The sequence below is a fragment of the Schistocerca americana genome, chromosome 3, assembly GCF_021461395.2.
Source record: "Schistocerca americana isolate TAMUIC-IGC-003095 chromosome 3, iqSchAmer2.1, whole genome shotgun sequence".
In the NCBI taxonomy this organism is placed as follows: Eukaryota; Metazoa; Arthropoda; class Insecta; order Orthoptera; family Acrididae; genus Schistocerca; species Schistocerca americana.
The window spans coordinates 199,413,319-199,436,549 of record NC_060121.1 but is presented as its reverse complement, the minus strand read 5'-3'; the positions used below and the strand labels follow the sequence as shown (position 1 = coordinate 199,436,549).

The 23,231-nt window shown below is 42.5% G+C and overlaps 1 non-coding gene across 1 annotated transcript; it reads left to right on the top strand.

Moving 5' to 3' along the window:
- Positions 1 to 473: 473 nt before the first annotated feature.
- Positions 474 to 557, top strand: Trnas-gga. The gene is given in 2 exon segments: positions 474 to 513; positions 523 to 557. It is a non-coding gene; the product is annotated as a tRNA-Ser (tRNA).
- The last annotated feature ends 22,674 nt before the right edge of the window (positions 558 to 23,231 follow it).

Here is a 23,231-nt window from a genome sequence, read left to right as displayed (position 1 = left end):
TATGTATAAACTTCCACAGTACTCTCTGTAATTGAACATCCTATGACGAGTTAATAATGAGAGACTCAGTTACCTTATTCTTTATGTAACTTTCTACACCATCAACTTGACTTATGTCTGCAGATATCTTCCAGATGGTGCAGTTTTGGTTTCTATTAACTTAAATATCTTGGCAGTACTTACTTTTGATCTCTTTTGCCTTTATACGAGTCATACTGATTCTTTGTCTATAGATGTTCGAACAGCATTTGTCCATGAAGAAGTCTATTGTAACATCCTTCCAACACGTGCGACTATTAGTCCATTTGTGATTCAGAAGAGCCATAGTATTACACTATTTCCTAACCATTTTCAAGTGCCTGGAACGTAACATTTTGAGACGACACTGATAGCGTCCAGAGTTTGCATTTACGGACAGTTAATAAGGGTAACCCTGAAACCTCTGTTATTTCGTGATATAACTTCGTGAGCCGGCCTGAGTGGCCGAGCGGTTAAAGGCGCTACAGTCTGGAACCGCACGACCGCTACGGTCGCAGGTTCGAATCCTGCCTCGGGCATGGATGTGTGTGATGTCCTTAGGTTAGTTAGGTTTACGTAGTTCTAAGTTCTAGGGGACTTATGACAACAGCAGTTGAGTCCCATAGTGCTCAGAGCCATTTGAACCATTTTTTTATAACCTCGTGGACGTAATACTTACCATCAAATTCTTTGGTATACCAGCTACCACGTCATATCTAGTAACTTGTACAGTTTCCTTGCTTTGAACATGATACTAAAACTGATTCGTTACTAATTCTTCTGTGACACTGATATCATTGTATATTAATACATTAACTGTATTTGCTTTATTTTCTTTATTGTCTTCAGACAAGTCCACAGACAGAATTTGAGGGCTTCGTGTAACCAGGTTTTTTGATCAAGTCTTTGTGGGGTGTGGCTGACGTGCCACTTCAGTTATGTTTCCAGTTCGATGTCGAATCTCCAGTCTCTTTTAATAGTACATGTATGCACCGACGACTCCTGCATCTCAGGTCCATTTTCATTATCGTGGTTCGGTGTTGTTCATCATTTCCCTAAGGTGAATTCCACCTGTTGTTGTGGCTATTATTGTTCGAGTTATTATAGTCATTTTGACAGTGGTCAACTCGATTCCTTTACCAACCGAGAGACGGTTTATTACATCGTTTTCTTTCATTTTTTCTTGGCGGGCCGCTATCTATTTGCCGGGAATTTCGCATATGTTGCGGTCCTCACTGTGCCATGTAATGTATTCTGTCATCTCTTGGGCTACTGTAGTAGTCCCATTGCGACCAAGGCACCGTAGGTTGTGCAGCACCATTATTGTTGTGAATATTCGATCTTGAATCTTCTTGTATAAGGTCAAGAGAATTCGAGATCGACGTAAAATAATCACGAACAATTTCTACGACTCGCACTAGTTTATCCTATGTACTCACAGACAGTGTAGCTTTCAGAATTTTGAGTATATTTCGGTTAAAAATTAGGTTGTCCCAGTTCTTGGTTTTGTTTGTATAATTTTTGAAGTGTGGAGGCTGCCCTGTTTGCTGTTGAAGGTTTTCGGACTACCTCCTTCCTAAACCTCTCTTGAACATAACTACACCAATTTTCTGATAGAAATGCCCGCTCAATCCAAGCGTAAACAAGGCAGCTCTCAGCTGTTGGCCTAAAGGGCACCTCCGCCCTATATGAAGCCTGTGGAAAAGGAAATGAGCGTTTGTCGTCATTGGCCGGGAGGCCCCTTACGGGGCAGGTCCAACCGCCTTGGTGCAGGTCTTATTGCATTCCACGCCACATTGGGCGACCTGCGCCCTGGATGGGGATGAAATGATGACGAATACACCACAATCCCCGACCGAGCCAGGAATCGAACCCGGGCCCATAGGATGGCAATCTGTCACGATGAGCAATCAGCTATCGGGGCGGATTATGAAGCCTGTAATACTCTGTGTTATCTGTTGGCCAGTCCGTGTCCCGGATAATACATTTTTAAAAGCATTAATGAGTGGAACAGGATGTATACCCTTTTCCTCAAGAGTGTCCACCTGCATAGCTGAGTGGTAACGTGGTTGCCTACCATGCAGGGGACACGTGTTTGATTCACTGCGTTGTTCGAGATTTTCTCCGTTCGTGGATTCGGTATTGTGTTGTCCTGATTATCATCTTATCATTGCCAACACTGTCCTGCCCTGGTAGCTGAGTGTTCAGCGCGACAGAATGTCCATCTTAAAGGTCCGGATTCGATTCCCGGCTGGGTCGGCGATTTTCTCCTCTCAGGGACTGGGTGTTGTGTTGTCCTAACCACCATCATTTCATCCCCATCGACGAGCAAGTGGCCGAAGTGGCGTCATATCGAAAGGCTTGCACCCGGCGAACGGTCTACCCGACGGGAGGCTCTAGTCACACGGCATTTACATTTTTACGCCAACACTCGAGTCCCCCAATGTGGCGTTACCTGAAATAAGACTTGCAACTCGGCGGCTGAACTTCCCTGGATGGGGACTTCCGGCCATCAACGCCATACGATCATTTCAATTTTTCCGCAAGAGTCAATACTTGGGACTGCATATCTTTAAGTAGTTTTTCAACCAGTAGGACCGATAACAACTGCGGCATCAAACCAGTACTGTAGAACACACGATTAGACGACATACTACTGTGATTCAACTCACTCTCGTACTATTGGCTACGAGGCATAAGACTAGCATCTACGTGAGCTCTAGTCATAGTACGTGGCGAAATATTCCCACTATTGCCTGATGTAGGCTAGTTCTCATTGCATTTCTTTGACTTGTGATGTGCCACTGCCTCACAGTTGTTGAAAGTGTGTATCTGCAATGATCTCTAAATGTTTAATTATGGAATTTACAACCTCGCCTAGAGTATTACATTGTGATTATAGCTCATTTACACACTGGTAAACTAAGCGTGACAGTTTAGAATTAAAATGTTCATTTACAAACTCATTATTCCTTGAAAGCCACTCTAAACAATCTGTGCTTGAAACTGTAATATGGTACTGAATTTCTGTTCTGTAATATTCAGTGTAGGTACAAATTTGCGGTATTTTTGTGCTCTTGAGACAATCGTTTCGTGTTGTCAAGCAATTCACTGTGTACATCTATCAGCTTAGCTGTATCAGCACTCATTAAGTTTTGTCGGATCACCATTTTATTTTGTTGCAGTGACAAATTTGCAACATCAGCTATGGGGATACTGTACTATAATGTCAGTTTTGACACGTCCTCTGGCAAATTGGCTATTTCCGTAGAAAATTCGTTAAGAAACACATCATGTTTCACGAAAAGTTAACTCGATAATTTGGTGGATAGTTCATAAAATATAGGTGACATATCGACAGACAACTCAATATAAATCTCTTATGAGGTTTCATTACGTAAGATGTACATTTCATTTATAATAATGGAGATATCAGACGAAAATTTGGTGGTCATTTAATTCATTTTCTGTAACACTAGCTATATCATAGTATTTTAATCAGGTGTTTGCTGCTAGTTGGTGTTACCTTAACATTAATTGTATGACTAACCTAGTATTAACATATTCGTCATTAGCTTCTGATTTATTTCCACGCACTGCTCGTATTGTCTACAGCTACGTCATCAAACATATTCCCATCGCAATCAATTCTGCATTAAGATGTGGTACTGAATCCGTATCAGCTAATTTTCCTATCTTTCCTATAACAATGTAATATTATTCAATTTTATGTGTTTAAGATATAAGGGAATTAAGTGAATTTAATCTCGTAACAATTAGTTTCAGCGGGCAAGGCGGTTCTCGAAATACAATATGGGTAAGGGAAAATTGTCAAATATCACCACCCCATTACACGTTCTCGCGACGTGAATTCCTTCGGCCTGCACAGTGCATTACATGCTAGTATTAACCACTTCAAAATGAAATTATTTATGCTTTTGTTATGAGTAAACTACTGAATGAATACTGATTGCAGTGATCAACAAAATCCTTCCGATGTTGTAATAGACTGTATTGTTTTTATCTGACTTGATATATGGAGAACAGTCAGCAAAATTTCTTATTTTTTGAGTATAACTGTTTAGATTGGGCTCCAACAAAGGTTTTACTTTTCCAGTTTCTTCCCCTTTCACTCGCTTTTCATTTATATCGTCGTTTTCCTTCAACAGTATGCATTTACTACTTGCGCATAGAACAGAAACAGATTGCAAGACTGAAACGTCGTGATACACACAATGTACATAATATAATTCACTACGTCGTAAGGGTCCTAGCTATGGCTGCCAGCGGTAGTATATCATGTAGTTTGTTAAATTACTATGTCGAGATAGGTTGTTAGGGATATATCACAGGAGATGCAGCGTGAAAGGAAGTGACTTGGGATATTTTCAGAATCAATTATTATTTCAAACCCCCGTGTAGTCACTATTTGTTTGTGAGCTCTGTTTCTGTACTTGAACTGCATTCTTGGCGTTAATTTGCCTTCAGATAGTAATAACGCTACTTCGAAACTCTTCACTGTAACACTCTTTCGTCCCAACGATTACTACAGAAAATTTTCAGATGGAGCATCAATTATGATGGTATAAAATTCCTCTGTTGCAGTTTCTGCACGCATTACCGCTTCTTTTGCCATCGTTTTGAGCAGACAGGCGCAGAATGGGCTGTTTGTTAGGAATAATTTGGGTGATATGCAACTGTGTACAATGCTGCTGTACAATGCGATGAAACACATCGTACTGGACGGCAGGAGGAGATGGATTCGAATAGAAGGCAAATCACAGTGCAAGTTCTACAATAAATTAAGTGATTAATCATGCAACAGCACGCAAGTAGCGCGTAGTCATCACATCACTGAATCTATGCTTCACGGCGAAAAGTGAGTCTGAAACATAAACTGTGATCACACAAACGAACTTGGATACAGGATAGATATATGAAATAAATCTAAATTCAGAACACTGCAAAGTAATGGTATTTATTAGCATTTCATTTACGGGTTACAGTATCTATATGTCTTACATTTGCGACAGTTGACGGAAAAGTAGAAAGATGTGTCTGAAGGCCGTGGACGCCCATAGTTTGTTTAAAGGAAAAGGTAAAAAGCAATTACGGTAAAGATACATAAGACATACTCTCACAATGAAAACGAGAATGGTATACTCTAAACTACAAAGTTGCAAGCGTCCTTGAGACAGAGACTGAATAACCAACGAAAAGGTCCCGATCTATTAGTTATGGATGCATAGCCATACCTTTTAGTGTGGCAGGTCGGTTATAAAATGGAAAAGTGAAACGCTAAGGCTGCGATGATGACGTGGGGATCACTGAAAATTGGCAATTAAATTAAGATTTACGGTAGAATACAGAGGAATTCCAGCTCCATCTGAAAATTTTCTGTAGTAATCGTTGGGACGAAAGCGTGTTACAGTGAAGAGTTTCGAAGTAGCGTTATTACTATCTGAATCGAAGCCAAATTAGCGCCAAGAATGCAGTTCAAGTACAGAAACAGAGCTCACAAATAAATAGTGACTACACGGGGGTTTGAAATGAGAGAAATACTGTGTATCGTGAAATAAGGATCCGGCAATAATGTGATTGTGAATGCTTAAATAGGGAGAGGAATAGTAGCGCAGAGTATTGGGAGAGTGGTGTCTCAGCCATTTTATTATGTAAAAAGCTCTGTGTGAGCAATAACAAATGTCAGTGGTACAAGTACACCGAAGATGTCAAGAGGGTGAGGTACATTTTCGGATACGTAAGAAGAAGAGAAATTACAATCATAAAAACTTCATGGGACCCAGAGATTCCTATGTAAGATACTGGGTAGTTGTTATATCATAACACTTGATAATGGGAACAAGATCTAGAAAAATTAAGACAATGTCATACAGTATATTTTCCAAAAATAACATTGGGATAGTGCTGATATTTTTAAATCCTTGAGACAATATGTATATGCTGTAGCGCTGACGTCTCCATTGGCAATGATTTCCGACTGATCCTGCATTCGGATTCCTGGGAGAGGACTGCCGACGAGGAGATGGCCATGGATCCAGAGTGGATAACCGTCGAAAGCGTACATTCGGTCAGTCGGAGTACAGTGTGTCAGAGGCCTGCATGTGGCATGGAAGCTAGGAAATCAGATCAGGGAAATGCAAGAACTCAGTCGAATTATAGGGGGATCCATTGAGTGAAGAGGAAAGTGGACTTGAAAGAAAAAAAAAATTAAGTAGTCCTGGTCAGATGAATCAACAGCAGCAGGAACAGGTGTAGGGTCTGCCGTGAATAGAACACTATGGCAGAGGTTAAATGACTGTGCAACATTCCGACAGCAGCAGAAGAAACATGTGTAGGATTTTCCGTGAATAAAAGGATAAGGAAGAAAGTAAATTACTGTGTTCAGTAATAGGATTATTATGATCAGAATCTACAGCACACCAACGTCAACAACAGTATTTCAGGTATGCGTGCTGACGTCTCAGAAGATGAGGATACAGACAAAGTGCATGAGGTTACTGGATGAGTAATGTAGTAGGTAATTGGAGATCAGTTCCTTATCACCGTGGAAGTCTGGTACCCTGTAGTATGGGGTGAAATAACTGACTGCACTACGGAAGAGTATTGACTAGTAGAAACTAGTACTGAGAGAGGAGAAAGATGAGCTGATTACTACAAGTAATTTCAGCTACTAATAGTAATGTACTACCCAAATGGTCCCGGCGGAGGTTTGAGTCCTCCCTCGGGCATGGGTGTGTGTGTTTCTCCTTAGGATAATTTAGGTTAAGCAGTGTGTAACCTTAGGGACTGATGACCTTAGCAGTTAAGTCCCATAAGGTTTCACACACATTTGAACATACTACCCAAATAGACAAGTGGAAGATGTAAGCTCGGTAAACAGCCTGGAGATACGAGAAGAGTCGCGCAGAATTAAACATTATGAAACAGAGATTCTGAAATCAAATACTGGATTGTTTTTCGTACCCAGTAGCCGATATAGATTCTGATAACAAGTTAGTAATTATGAAGAAAAGACTGACGATTAGAAGAATTGTCCGGTAGAATCACTGTGGAAAGAAATAGACTACTAAACTGTTCAGGAATGATAAGGCAGGTTCGAAGATCTCTAAAGCCATGTGGTATGGATGGTTCTGGTATTCCGGCAGGGCGCGTTTGAAGACCCACCGGACGGTATGGATATCGATGATGGCTGCTGGGCGGGATGGCTGTAACTGCAGGCTCTGCGGTCGCCGATGTAAGCGCGACCGTTAAGCCACACCTGTTCGGCCGGCCTAATAGAGCTAGCGGTCGGCCTTTAAAACCAGCAGTGTGGCGGCTCCGGCCGTTAGTTGTGGTTTCTCTGCATTGTCGTATAGATCACGCTACACGTCGTTGTCTTTGTTCTGAATTCGCTTTGTCTTAGTGTTCGATCTTGGTTTGCCCTTTGGACGTGTTATTCTGCAGTGCCGCGCCGCGTCGTTCTCTTGTGTGTTACACGTCTGACCACTCGCTGCCGACGGTCTCGGCCAGTCAGCCAGCCACTGCTGGTTCTGAAGATGTTCCCGGTCTCTAACGATGATGCACATTTGAAGATCTCTGAACCTGTACATGCCGCTATAGTGAATACCGACGTACGCAGTTCGGTTGAAGACATATGGGCACCTCCTAAAAGGGGTGATAGAAGTTAGATGGACAAGAGCCTCTGTATCATTTTGTTTAACATTTAACTTAATGTACCCACCTCTGCCACCTCAATTCTGGCCGCAAACTGTAAACTACGTAAAAAAGACTGATCAGCTAAGTGTGTGTATAGTGGCCACATGGTTTATTACCTTTATTTCACCTCACATTTCACTAAGATATCTGGTAATTACCGAAGCCCCACATCCACATTAAAGACATGTATGTGCAGGACGTCAGTATATAAACCTTTCTACCTCTTACCTGATGAATGAAAAGTATGAATGAGAGTTTACAAGGTAAACCTCAGTTTCTAGCTCTATAGGAGTAAAAGTAGTCTGCTACAGCGCCGGCCGCGGTGGTCTAGCGGTTCTAGGCACTCGGTCCGGAACCGCGCGACTGCTACGGTCGCAGGTTCGAGTCCTTCCTCGGGCATGGATGTATGTGATGTCCTTAGGTTAGTTAGGTTTAACTAGTTCTAAGTTATAGGGGACTAATGACCTCAGAAGTTGAGTCCCATAGTGCTCAGAGCCATTTGAACCAATTTTAGTCCGCTACAGCGGCACAATAGCCAACCGTACAAAGCACTTACCAGGTAGCAAAGAGGTTCATATTCGCCTTGCACGAAGTTCTTGTACAGGTTGGCACCACACAATTGGGAGCTCTCTGGGCACTTCCGGATGAACGGAACACGTGGGTTCCAAAAGGGTCCTCTCTGGAGTCTTCTCGGAGAAGCGAGAAGGGCGACACCGACTGAGTGTAACTGTGCTGTTTCATAGATGATTCGTTGTCTTATTTTTGTAGATTTCAGATTAAGTCAAAATTAACGTCTTGTTCTCATCTCTCGTAATTAGTTAAGTGGTATACGGAATTTTTCTTGCTAATTTCGTAACATTATGAGCAGTTGCACTTAGCCACGCATCTAGGCAATTTTTTTTATCCCTCCTAGATAGGCAGTCCGTGTGTCTGCTCCTGTGACCTGCTTCTATAATATAGGCCGAGAGTGAAGGAAGCGAGTAGGAGAAGGAGAGGTGAAGCACTTCGGTACTGCATGTCAACAACGCAAGTAATTGTCATATGCATACATAACTTTGGCTGGGATGAGCACGTAGGTGTGAAGTCGTACGCAATGTCTAATCCTGTGAAGTTAGGATGTCTGTTCCGTATAATCTCAAAAGTAACAAATACTTGTGGCTGCTTAAACTGTAACTGAACGTAACTAATACAAAGTCTCAGTAGCAAGTTAGCCCACTCAGTAGAAGAAGCGATATTTCCAGGCCGTCTGCTCTTGATGGAATGGAGGCTAAATCAAGACGGCAGTCCCTGAACTCCACAGCGGTGGTCAGAGGGTGCTGTGGTCGTCTTAGTTAGTCTTCTCTCTCAGTGCCGACTTACCAGAGCGAGCGCCTACGGTTTGGCATGGTAACTATCGACGCTACACCATTGATCTGCTCTGCCTCTGTTCAAACATGGTGACTCTTGATGTATCTTCTCAGTTCAGTCTGATTTAGTTCGTTGAACAGATTTCTGAAACTTGGCTAATTTAGATTTCAATTGTTAATCTAGTTTACCCGTGACTTAGTAGTCTCTGCACTTGTAAAGTATGGATCTGAGAGCCTTATGTTCCCAGATTGTATGTAACATCAATATATCCAGTCCAATTTTGTTAGCTGTTCTGAATTTTAGTAATCATTTTATCCCGAATTTTTGTTTGTGATGACCATGTGCTCGCGGATTATCGGAGTCGTTACATCCACAGTTACTAATTCTCGGGGTACAACTTCCAAATTAGTTTCAGAACCTCTCCCATGTGCAACTATTAGCAATTAATTCCAACCGGTGAATTCTTGTTCACTTGCTTCGTGCACTCAAGGGGATGACCGTTTGCCAGCCATGTGCATACTGGTGAAGTGTTTCTTCATATATGTTCTGAAATGAAATGAAACGTCGTGTGGCTAGTGCCTCCCGTCGGATATACCGGTCGCCTGGTGCAAGTGTTTTTAGTTAACGCCAGTTCGGCGACTTGCGTGTCTGTGGGGATGAGATGATGAGGACACACAACGTCCAGTCTCTGACCGGAGAAAACCTCCGACCCACCCGGGAATCAAACCCGCGCCCCTTTGCATGGCATTCCGGCACGCTGACCACTCAACTATCGGGGCGGACTATATTTGCCCTGAATTTCTATTATGTAAGTGGGTGAATTGAAAGATTTCTCTGGCCTTTCCATAATTAATAATTAATGATAAATCTTGCTGGGGTCTCCTAGACGCAGTTTTAAATATCGCTTTGTAATTCAGCCGAAAGTGTTATTAAGAACAGGAACCATTTATTAGTTGTTTAGCTTATTATTTTTTCAGCTGTTCCTGAGTAAACCTGTTATTTTTACCAGAGCACATGCTTATGTACTCCCACCCAAACTTCCATTTTGCGTCCTACTGCTATTCGTTGTGCAATAGATAAACATGTCCTAGATATTTACTTCAGAGGTTTGATGTGGCCTGCCATATTTCCTCTACTATGCCATCTATTCATCTCGGTCCAGCACTCATCATACTCATTTATTCAAAAGAGATTTTAAATAAATGAGGCTGACGAGTGATAGCGCTACTCTGAGATGAAGAGCTTGGGTAGATACCAGTCTCTTCGTTCCTCTACAGTATTTACTTTGTACGAGTCCCTCTGGTATCCTGGATGTTATTCCCCCACGAGTCAATATTTGTTCAACTACCTTAATTCTGCCGATCAGGCCGGCCGCGGTGGCAGAGCGGTTCTAGGCGCACAGGCTGGAACCTCGAGACCGCTACGGTCGCAGGTTCGAATCCTACCTCGGGCATGGATGTGTGTGATGTCCTTAGGTTGGTTAGGTTTAAGTAGTTCTGAGTTCTAGGAGGCTGATGACCTGAGAAGTTAAGTCCCATAGTACTCAGAGCCATTTGAACCATTTTTTTTTTTTTTGTGCCGATCAGTCACCGACAGACATCCTTCAGAGACTCAGTACAAAGAAGGTAACTACGAAAAAACGTTGGGTAACTGGAGAAATACGTCCATTGACTGATGAAAGAAATAGAAAGCAATGCAGGGATATAAGTCATTTAGGAAGGAAATAAATAAGAAGTTCAGGTAAGATAAGGTGACATGACTGCAGGAAAGATGTGAAGAAATAGGAAACATGTCGAATAACATTCTGTGTAATTGAAATCATTGGCGAGAATGGCAACAAAATGGCTGTTAATAGTGGTGTGTATCATCTGTAAGACCGGATACACAGTTTCATATTTTCGGAAATGTATAATCCACGTAATCCTGAAAGTAACAAGGGTGTAAAGGTGCATGAAATACCATAGATTCAGCTAACGGTCCATGTATGAGAATTGTTGAGAAGGATAATGCAGAGACGAATGAAAAAGGAAATTGAGGATCTCTAACGTGACAATTAGTGTGACTTTAAAAAATGTGAAAGCACCAGACAGACAGTTCTCAAACAGCGGTTGATAATGGATGCAAAACAGAAGGAAAAAGTAGTCACTTAAGTAGAATTTTTTGATCTACAAAGGTAATTCGACAATGCAAAAGGTGCAGGTTACCATGTTTTAAATGAGTTTGAACGTGGTCTTACAGACGCGCACGAGCGATGGGACGGAGCATCTTCGAGGTAGCGATGTATTGGGGATTATCCCGTACGACCATTTCACGAGTGTACCGTGAATATCAGGAGTCCGGTAAAACATCAAATCTAGGACATCACTCAGGCCGGAAAAAGATCCTGCAAGAATGGGACCAGCGCCGACTGAAGAGAGTCGGTAAGTGTGACAGAAGTGCAACCCTTCAGAGAATTGCTGCAGAGGATGGTCGTGACGAATACAGGGATTAGCGACCACAAGGCAGTCGCTGCTAGGCTGAATACCGTAACACCTACCACCATCAAAAAGAAACACCAAATATATTTATTTAAAAACGCTGATAAAAATGCTCTTAACGCCTTTTTAAGAGACAGTCTACACTCCTTCCGATCTAATCACGTAAGGGTACAAAAGATGTGGAATGATTTCAAGGAGGTAGTATCGACGACAGTTGCGAGATGTATACCACATAAATTAATAAGTGGTGGTACTGATACCCCATCGTACACAAAAATGGTCAGATTCCTGTCGCAGGAGCAACGAAAAAAGCATTCCAAATTTAAAATATCGCAAAATCCCCAATATTGGCAAGGTTTTCCAGAAGTTCGAAATATAGCGCGTGTTACAATGAGAGATGTTTTTAACAGTTTCCACAACGAAACTCTGTTTCGCAATCTGTCAGAAAACCCAAAGAGATTCTAGTCATCAGTGACATCAGTGACAAGACGCAATCAATAACTTCACTGCGCGATAACAACGGTGAAGTCAGTGATGACAGTGCCCCTAAAGAAATATTAAACAAGGTTTTCCGAAACTCATTTACCAAAGAAGACGAAGTAAAAATTTCTGATTTCCAATCAAAACAACTGTCAATATGACAATCGTGGAAGTAGATATTCTCGGTGTAGAAAAGCAGCCTAAATCACTTAATAAAGGCAAGGCCTCCGGTCCAGATTGTATACCAGTCAGGTTCCTTTCGGAGTATGCTGATACAATAGCTCCATATTTAGCAATTATATACAACCTCTCGCTCATAGAAAGATCAGTACCGAAAGACTGCAAAAATTTGCTCAAGTCACACCAATACCTAAAAAGGGAAATTGGCGTAAGCAGCTGAATTACAGGCCCATTTTACTAACGTCGATTAGCAGTAGGGAATTAGAACATTTACTTTGTTCGAACATTATGAAGTACGATTTATTGACACATAGCACATAGCGGATTCAGAAAATATCCTTCTTGTGAAACACAGCTAGCTCTTTATAATCATGAAGTAATCAGTGCTGTTGACAGTGGATGTCAAACTGGGTCCATATTTTTAGATTACCAGAAGGTGTTCGACACGGTTCCTCACACGCGTCTTCTAATCAAACTGCATGCCTATGGAATATCGCTTCAGTTGTACGACTGGACTCGTGATTTCGCGTCAGAAAGGTCAGAGTTCGTAGTAATAGACAGAAAGTCCTAAAGTAAAACGCAATATGCCGCGTTCCACAAGGAAGTGTTATAGGTACTCTATTGTTCCTGGTCTATATTAACGACATAGGAGACAATATGAGTAGCCGTCTTGGTTTCGGATGATGCTGTGATTTACCGTCTTGTAAAGTAATGGGATGACTATAACGAATTGAAAAATTTACTATCAAAAGCAGTACATATGTTCAAATCTGTGTGAAATTCTATGAGACTTAACTGCTAAGGTCATCAGTCGCTAAACTTATAGACTACTTAACTTAAATTACCCATGCCCGAGGGAGGACTCGAAACTCCGCCGGGACCAGCCGCACAGTCCATGACTGAAGCGCCATGGCCCGCTCGGCTAATCCCACGCGGCTCAAAAACAGTTTTGATCGTAATTTATTTATTACGGTAATAAATAAATTGTGATCAAGACTGGTTGATAGTAAATATTTGTAACACATTGATCACTGTTCACTCCCACAATGTATTCAAAAGTATAGAATTGAAAAATGATTTAGATAAGATACTTATATCGCGGGAAAAGTGGCAGTTGACCCTGAGTAAAGAAAAATGTCAAGTTATTCACATGAGTACTAAGAGAAATCCGCTAAATTTCGATTACGCGATAGGTCATCCAGATCTGAACGCTTTAAATTTAACTAAATACTTAGGGATTACAAATACATATAAGCTAAACTGGAACGATCACATCGATAATGTTATGGGTAGAGCAAACCAAAGACTGCGATTAACTGGTCGAACACTTTGAAGGTGCAACACATCTACTAAAGAGACTGCTTACACCACGCTTGTCCGCCCTATTCTGGAGTACTGCTGTGCGGTGTGCGATCAGCTTTAGGTGGGACTGACGGATGACGTCGAAACAGTTCACAGAAGGGCAGTTCGTTTTGTATTATTGCAAAATAGGGCAGTTTGTTTTGTATCATTACAAAATAAGGGAGTTAAGGCCACAGACATGATACGTGAATTGGAGTGGCAGTCATTAGTACAAAGCCATTTTTCGTTGCGACGGGATCTTCTCACTAAATTTGAATCATCAGTTTACTATTCAGATTGCAAAAACATTCTGTTGGAACCCACCTACATATGGTAAATAATCACCACGATAAAATAAGAGAAATCAAGGTTCTCACTGAAAAATTTAAGTGCTTATTTTTCCCGCGGCCCGTTCGATAGTGGAACGGTAGAGAGACAGCTTGAAGGTGGTTCATTGAACTTTCTGCCTGGCACTTTGCTGTGAATAGCAGACTAATCACGTAGATGTAGATGCAGATTTCAATGCTGGGCCATCAAGAACTCTCAGCGTGCGAAACCATTCAACGGAACATCATCCGTATGAGCTTTCGGAGCCGAAGACCCATTCGTGTACCCTTGACGACTCACGACACAAAGCATTACGCCTCGCCTGGGTACGTCAACACCGTCATTGAACTGCTGATGACTGGAAACATGTTGCCTCGTCGGACGAGTCTTGCTTCAATTTGTATCGAGCGGATGGACGTATACGGATAATGAGGCAACCTCATGAATCCATGGACCCTGCATGTCAGCAGGGGAATGTTGAAGCTGTTGCACGCTCTGTAATGGTGTGGGCCAAGTGCCGTTGGAGTGATATGGGACCCCTGATATGTCTAGATACATCCGAGACAGGTGACGCGTACGTAAGCATGTTGTCTGATAACCTGCATCCATGCACTTCCATTGTGCATTCCGATGGACTTTGGCATTTGCACCAGGACAGTGCGACACCCAAAAGGTCCAGAATTGCTAAAGAGTGGCTCCAGGTACACTTTTTTGAGTTTAAACACCTCCGCTGGCCAAAAAATTCCTCACACATGAACATTATTGAGCATATCTGGGGATTCCTCGCAACGTGCTGTTCAGAAGGGATCTCTACTCCTTAGTACTCTTACGGATTTAAGGGCATCCCTGCATGATTCACGATGTCAGTTCCCTCCAGGACTACTTCAGACGTGGTAGACTCCATGCCACGTCGTGTTGCGTCAGTTCTGCGTGTTCGCGGGGCCTTACGCGATATTAGGCATGTGTAGCAGTTTCTTTGGCTCTTCACTGTAATATCAATGCACGGAATATATTTGACAAACACAGAAAGCGTTGAACTTTATTATAACACAGAAAAGGAGGCCAAGAAATGCAGCAAATGAGCAAGCACTAACGCCTAAACAGTCAATGAATTAAGAGCTGTCGAGCATCGAATAAACATTATTTTCATAAAGCACTCTAAATGCACGTGTGAAACATATTAATGTGACCCATGTTCGATGTGAACGTGCAATAACCCCTCCCAGACGGAAAGTGACTGCACTAGCCGATGAGAGTGTTTAATACGTGTCGGGAAGACGCGGAATACTGTGAAGTCGGTGTCGTAATGCGGAAGCGACCGTTCGTTTGTCGTCATTGTCAAAGTATACAATGGATGCCAAAAAGAACTGGTGTCGAGGCATGTGTGGTACACTACGGGCCATAGATGGCAGGGTGAATGACGGCTGCGGACATGTGCATCTGCGAACAAATGTGCAACTGTTGAGCAGATCATTTCCTAGATGAACCGAGGAGCTACCAACAGTGTCTCCTCAACGACTGTTAAACTAATGTTCCGCTAATGGGTCTCCGCAGCATGTGGCAGATCCATTCTCCAATGATGACTGCTGTTTATCGGCGACTAGGCTCAAATTAGCATATCAGTACCGCAACTGGATGTCCATTGGATTGTGACCGTTGGCCTTTGTAGATGAATCACGTTTAATTCTTTATTTGACCGAAGGCTGATGTCGTGTACAAACTAAAGAGTTTCAGAGCTAATATCCTGCAACAACTGTCGGAAGGATGCAGCCCTGAGAGCATTTCCTGGGTTATCTAGTCGTTGAGGAAGGCACTATGGATCAACTTAACTATGCTACTCCAGCCTGCGACCATATCTACTCCTGATAAAGTTTATTTTCCACAACACGATGGCATCTACCAGCAGGACATTGCAACGAGTTACATAGCTCGCAGCGTGTGCGTGTACTTCGAAGAGCACCAATATGAGTTTGCTGTACTCCCTTGCCACCAGACTCTCCGATTTAAACACAATGGATAATGTAACCACCTTGATCCATCTGTTCATGCCATGGATCCTCAACCGAGAAACCTAGCGCCGCTGGCCACATTCCCTGCCTAACCGACCAGCCGTCTAAGCTGAAAAAGTTGGTTATTCAGGTTTTTCGAATGTGACCACATAATCGTGACTGGATAGAGTAATACGTGAGGCAGACGGTTTTCGGATAATCTTACCAGCAAGTACCTTGATCATTACGGTAATAAAATACAAGGCACTGTAAAGAAGGGCGACAAGAATGATGGAAAATGAATCAGGGAGGGTAATCAACAGAATTATCCGACTGAAAGCGCGTCTTGGCCATGCAAGATCGCAGCCACATTGCTCAGTAACGTGGCGAGTAGATAATACAATTAGAAATTTAGTACACGTTCGCCACAAATCGGGAATACTTATCCACAAAATCGGCCAGACAAAGGCAAGTACGAAAACACAAACGAAAGCCTTGGGCTCACTATAGCTGACTGAAGGAATGATGCATATTGCAATCGGGCCCAAAAAAGGAGATACGGTAAAGCGAGTCAAGATAAGACTAAGAAGCAAGTTACCACATAGTCCACAATATGGGCATGCTAGGGATCCCCGAGCACGATTGCTTCCTTCAACGGTCGAGTAGCTGACAGTAACTCCAACGGCCGTGATAATCGCCTTTAGCACCGCACGGGCAACTCAGCTGCCAGAACATGTATGATTGGCCAGGCAGAGCACTCAAACGCTCTCAGTAAACACGGACTTCCAAATGCCCACAGCTAGTAAGCAAGGCAATTTGCCATAGGTAGCAGGGCACGACCCTATTTCCGCGTCAGCTGCTGTTTCAGCGTGCCCTCTTGTGTCCAGGGGCTTTCTTGTTTCACGGGAATGGGCCGAAGGGGAACAGCGGCAAGAACGTTTAAGATGGTAAGTACACACGACACAAAGATGAATGCATTGCACGGCCTGATGAGTAGAGAATATGAATTCAGGGTAAATTAAGGAAACACTACGGTAATGTGGGCTAGCAAAAGTCACATTAATGTTAAATATAACACCAAAGTTGTCGACCATGAAAGAGACGAAGTGAAGATATTCTACTAGCCTCAAAGCAAAATAGCATATGACAACAAAGTAAGGTCAAAGTCAACTTGAACAGGTTTACATGGCATTCCTGACCAAAAGGAGACTACTAGCCATTCACCTGAGGAACAGATGTCTGGGAATGAACGACTGAAGCACAAAACTGTATGTAATGTGGAAAGTCAAAAAAAAAGAAGAGACACTCGAAGCGTTTGAAATGTGGTGCAATAGAAAGATGTTGAAAATTTTATTGTTCAGTTAAGGGATTAGGAGTTTCCCCACAGAATCAGTAAGAGAACCTAAGGACCGCTGTGGCTGCACACTTCGGACATCGTAGCGCCTACTGCATCGTCATCCCACTTTACGTTCAACCATCACAGGATGTCTGCATCACAGGATGTACATTCACCAGAAAAACCTACGTCCATCTGTGTTGTCATATCAAAGACTTATCAGCAGTCACAACACAACACACCACCAGGTCTCCACAAACAGTTCGACGCACTGCTCGGAAAGATACCGAGCTGCCGCCACGGCAGCCACTGCCACACGCTTCTTCTAGCTGGCTGATGTCTTGGTATAGTCACGAAACTCTTGCTGTTGTAGAACTCTTTGAGTTTGTTCCTCGTGAAGAGTCGGGTCTTTTTTATTATTGTAATTTATTATTTTGTATTTGTGTTGATCCGCAGTTGGGATTGAGTCAGTTGTTGTTTTGGAGACGGTATTATTGTTTCGTTCAGGTGAGTTCAATATTTTTGTTTTCTGCCTTGTTTTTTCCGCATTTCTATTCTTCTAGCACAGATACTTGATGGAGAAATAATACAAGACGAAAGTAATGAATGAAACATCGGTTACCGCTTTAGAGAATAACTTCCAAGATATTACAGGTTCTAGTACAGGGTACAATCTCTATAGGAAGCAAGAGATTGGTATCTCCCCAACCTCTTCATCTCAAAATAGCACTATCGGTTGTCAGCCTCATTTATTTGAACTCCTTTAAGAGACTGGCATAAGAGGGGAATTTTTGCAGGTCACAGCAAACCATTTAAAAACCGGCGACCCATAAAAAAATTGAAAAGTGAAAGTGGAATAGTTTACAGCCCATAGTAGAAAAAAGACTAAAAGTATCTCCTTTTATTGGGTGTGAAAAACATCAAGATACGGAAGCAAAGTTTCACTGTGTCGAAAGTGACGAGAAGTATCAGAAATGAAACTTACAATTAATCAGCATGTACTATAAATGTAAATGTGCAATGTGGGTGCCCCTAAAACTCGGGAATGAGTCACGGTACGATCATAAGAGTCATATAGTGCGGTAGCCCTCTATCCGCCACCCATGAAGAAGATTCTCGTTTTTACTTTTGAAGATATGAGGGCTGGGATGTTCTGCTCTCTAGAAATTTCTAGAGTATTCGAGAGCATTCCGGAGCATTCGAGTGTATTTGAGAGCATTCCAGAGTGTTCCAGAATGTCCGTGATCTCTTGGAGTGTTCGAGAATAGTCTGGAATATTCGGGAAGATTCCAGTATGTTCTCATCCCAGATCATTGCGAAATATTCCAGAACACTGTCGGATGTTGTGGAATGTTCTGGAACATTGTGAACCAATCGAAGACTTTTTCGTATGTTCTAGAAGTCGCCACTGTTGGGGTTAGCCATTAGCAGGGATATATAAAACAACACCCGCCTTGGGCTCGAAAATCTTTTTCTTATCAGTGAAGACGGGAGGCCCCGAGAAAGTAGTGCAGTGAGTGAATAAAAAAAGGTCGGTAGAGAAAGTGATACAGTGACTAAATGTAAATCGAAAATGAGGTGTACTTACTGTATTTGTTGATTTGATTAATATCGTAGACAATGCCAAAACGTAAAAGAGGGAGATTTTGGAGGAGGAGGAGATTATTGTTTAATGTCCTGTCGACAACGAGAGGAGGTTATTAGAGACAGAGCATAAGCCGGATTGGGGAAGGATAGAGAAGGAAATCGGCAGTTCCCTTTCAAGGGAACCATCCCGGCAGTTGCTTTAAGCGATTTGGGGACATCACGGAAAACCTAAATCAGGATTGCCAGACGCGGTGTCAACAGTTGTCGCCCTGAATGCGAGTCCAGTGCCCTAAACAATGCGCCACCTCACTGGAGGGGAGGAGATCTTGCCAGTTCTGAAACAAACCAGGATAACTAAAACAACAGCGAAGAACTAAAAAAGTGAAGAACGCGAACCACGTTTAAGTTCCCAACGAACGAGAATGAGCACCGTGAGAAGCAGAGAACCCGAAAAACAACTACATGAACTGACTGAAGACTTGAGAATAAGTAGTGCAGTGATTGAATAAAAACAAATGGTGATGTGTGAGTAGTGAAAGCTATAGAGCGGCTGAATGTAAATCGAAAATAATATGAGATTAAATGATACAAATTCATAACAAACTTAGTCAGCTGGTAACTTGAATATCCCAGCCAGAAATACCCCGATTTATTCGGAGCCTGTGAAGCAGACTGTCGTAGAAATTCGTCCTTCGCAATCGTAGCATTGTGACAAATTGCACTGGATTGTCTACTAATCTGATTTACTGCACGATAACATAGCGATCTCGTGGGCTCGCCGCGCCAGATGTCGCTATCGTATAGCACCTCGTGGCTACTACTATGAGTCACTGTGGTGACCAACTTGTCGGGTCAGTCTGAAGGTTCAGATGAGTCTCCATCTCGCCGTAGGGACAAACTGCGGATTTAAACGCATCGCTCCAGAAAATACTGCGAATAGTTCTGACACTCTCTCTGTGTTTGTTTCTATAAATTGTTGAGACGTGGTGTATGAAAGTCACATTTTTAAGGAGTAATTTCTTGGTTTCTTACTTCTAATCTTCATGGAGCAGAACGTAACCACACTTTTATTTCTTTGAGCATGTGCCTAGAAGAAAAACAATGAGATGCGTGAAAGAGTGCCGCATCGTACATGACGTTTAAATTTCTTACTTCGTTGCTACTAACTCCTTTCACAAAACATTTTGCAGATAGTATCCAAATGTACCGCTCATACTTAGAAAATTATGTCATTGTACAAAACATAGTTCAGTGAGATGTACAAATGTTCAAAAGTGTGTGGGTTCCTAAGGGACTAAACAGCTAAGGTCATCAGTCCCTAGACATACACACTACTTAAACTAACTTATTCTAAGAACAACACACACACCCATGCCCAAGGGAGGACTCGAACCTCCGGCGGGAGGGGCCGTAGTTTAGGTGGTATGATGTCATATACATTAAGCACAAGGCCTGGCCCGCCCGTTTAGCCGAGCGGTCTAACGCACGGCTTTCCGGAGTGGAAAGAAGCGCCTCGTCCCCGGCAGGAGTCCGCGTGGCGGACCTATGTCGAGGTCCGGTGAGTCGATCAGTCTGTGGATGGATTTTAGGCGGTTTTCCACCTGCCTCAGCGAATGCGGGCTGGTTCCCCTTATTCCGCCTCAGCTACACTATGTCGGTGACGGCTGCGCAAACAAGTGCTCCACGTACGCGTACACCACTATTACTCTACCACGGAAACATAGGGGTTACACTCGTCTGGTGTGAGAAGTTGCCTGGGGGGCGTCCACACGTGGCAGAACCGCACAATAACCCTGGTTTCGGTGTAGGGCGGCGGAGGGGTGAAGTGGACTGCGGTAGTCGTCGTGGGATTGTAGACTACTGCGGCTGCGGCGGGGACAGAGCCTCTCCGTCGTTTCTAGGTGCCCGGTTAACATAGAACATACAAGCACAAGGCCAGGCGCTGAGCAGTATGGGCGTCGAAGCATACCTATAAATGAATATCAGGGCCACGCCGCGTTTCTCTGCTAGTTTACCGTAGAAATTACGGACCAAGAATTAGAAGAAGTGTATAAATGTACTACATTACATTATGCATGACGAGTGAAGCAGACCACCCTATGGAACCATTGAATTACTTGTTTAAAAATATGCACTAGTATGAGATGTAGATCTTAACATGAGAAAGAAATATCTGATAATGTTGGGCTTTATACAAAAGTAGGCGCTAGATTCACTTAGGCCGGAAAGGAAGATACTCGATACCAGTAGAATACATTTTGCCAAGAATGCTCTCCTTAACTGTGCTATTCACCTTTTTATGTTCCCCTTGCTTCATTTATTATCTTTATTTTGCTCCCAAGGTAGCTGAATTATTCAATTTGACTACTTCGTCACACCCAGTTTCTACAGTTAATCTCATTTCTGCTACTTCCCATTACATTTGTCTTTCTTCGGTTTACCCTCAATCCTCAGTGTGGTCTCAGTAGAATATTTGATTCAATAGGCTCAGAAATTATCGATTTCTTCCACCCAAAGCTTTAGTATGACTCCTGATGTATTCCTTTATTGTAGACATTGCTTCTTTGCTGTGTAGATTGAACAGTAGCGATCAAAGGCTACGTACCGTCCTGGCACCCTTTCAAATTCTAGCATGTTGTTCCTGTTCTCCGATTTCTATTTTTTTCTATTTTCTCGTCATATTGCAGAATACCCGCCTTTCCCTCTAATTTACACTTCGCTTCCTAAGAGATTTGAACGTCTTACAAATTTCTGTATTCTTACCATGCCATTTCTAAATCGACAAATACCGCGAAAATATTTCGAATTTTCCTGGCTTCCGTAAGACCAAACTGATACTCATCTACCCAATCTTTAGTTTACGTAATCATTCTTCTGCATATCATTCCTGTCAGCATGTTCGTTGCATTATGTTTCAATTCATTGTGTCATAGATTTCGCACCTACTTCTCCATGCTATTTTCGATATTGCGAGGTTGAGATTCTTCCGTAAGGCTCATCGTTTCAACAAACCAACTTGAATAGTAGCTTCAGTCTCAATTTACCCAACCGAATTATAAATTCCGAAGAAAAGATTTTTGGCCTTGTTTGGTAATATGTCTTCGTAAATCTCTGATAAACTCCGACACTGTATTCCCCAAAATCTTCCATATAGACGCATATTTCTTCTTCTGTCACCTCATTAGACGGTTCACCTACGTCGCGGACGTCTTCAATATAGTCTTTCCTGCACACATCTACCTATACTTTCTGTACTTACGGTTCAACAATGGAAATCCTGTTGCACTCATAATATTCACACTTTTGTTTTTAATTTCGTCCAAAGGTGTATAGATTTTTATAAATGCCATATCAGTCATTCAGACGTCGATTACCTCGTGTTTTTCCAGGCAACCAATTCCCTGGGCTGCCCAGCACATGCTATTTATTTTATTCCTATGTGAAGTGTATCTGTTCTCTCAGTTCAACTACCCAGCCCGAAACACTGAGTAGCTCTGTCTTCCATTTCTTTCTCTACTGCAGCGTTCTAAACACCCATAAATAATAGAATTTCGTCTCCCTGTAGGCACTGAATTACGTGTTCAATGTCCTTATAGACTTTCTCCACTTCTTCATCATCTTCTACCTGAAATATTGTTGATGGCCTTGGTTTGCTCTTGACTCTGATGAGTATAGCCGTATCACTGGACTATTCACAGCAACGCATTCTTCCACCTTATCTATTCACGAGGTTACACCATTTGCTGCTACTGCTAATTTTACCACATGTTTAACTGACCAGAAATTCTTGTCTATTTTTCCACTTCACTACACTGACCCCTCCTTATCTAGACTGAGTCTCTGATAATCCATTTGCAGTTTTTCTAGCTTCCTTACTACATTCTAAATTTAGAAATTCCATGCTCTGCCTCGTAGGATGCTACTCCTTTGTTGTTTATCTAATCTTTTCTTGGCGGTCCCCTCCCACTTTACTATGCCCTCTAAACATATTTGCAATCGAGAAATTATACTAATACTTTTTGTCTAAATTACTGGCCAAATTATCTTTAACGCAGTCGTTTCAACTCCGCCTTCATCTCCATGACAATGGACATCGTTGATTCTTCTGCATTTCAGCGGTAGTTCCCTACTCTAAGGTAAAGAACGTACCCCGAATCTATGTTTGATCCTGCACCCACTGCAAGGAGCTTGGCATAACAAGGTAACACCTTATACTGTGGTCTGTGACTACTAAAATTGATTACAGTTGGATGGTTTACAGAGCGAAGGAATAACGCAGTCATTCACGTCACCACGGAGTTGGGTATGGGTATGGTTCTAAAAGCCAGATTTGGCGAAGATTTGGCCGATGTGCAGCTTGTGAAGGTTTTCAGATGCCAGATACTCTCCATTACTTTAATTCTCAGACTCGCAACATACCTCGCTGATTTCGTT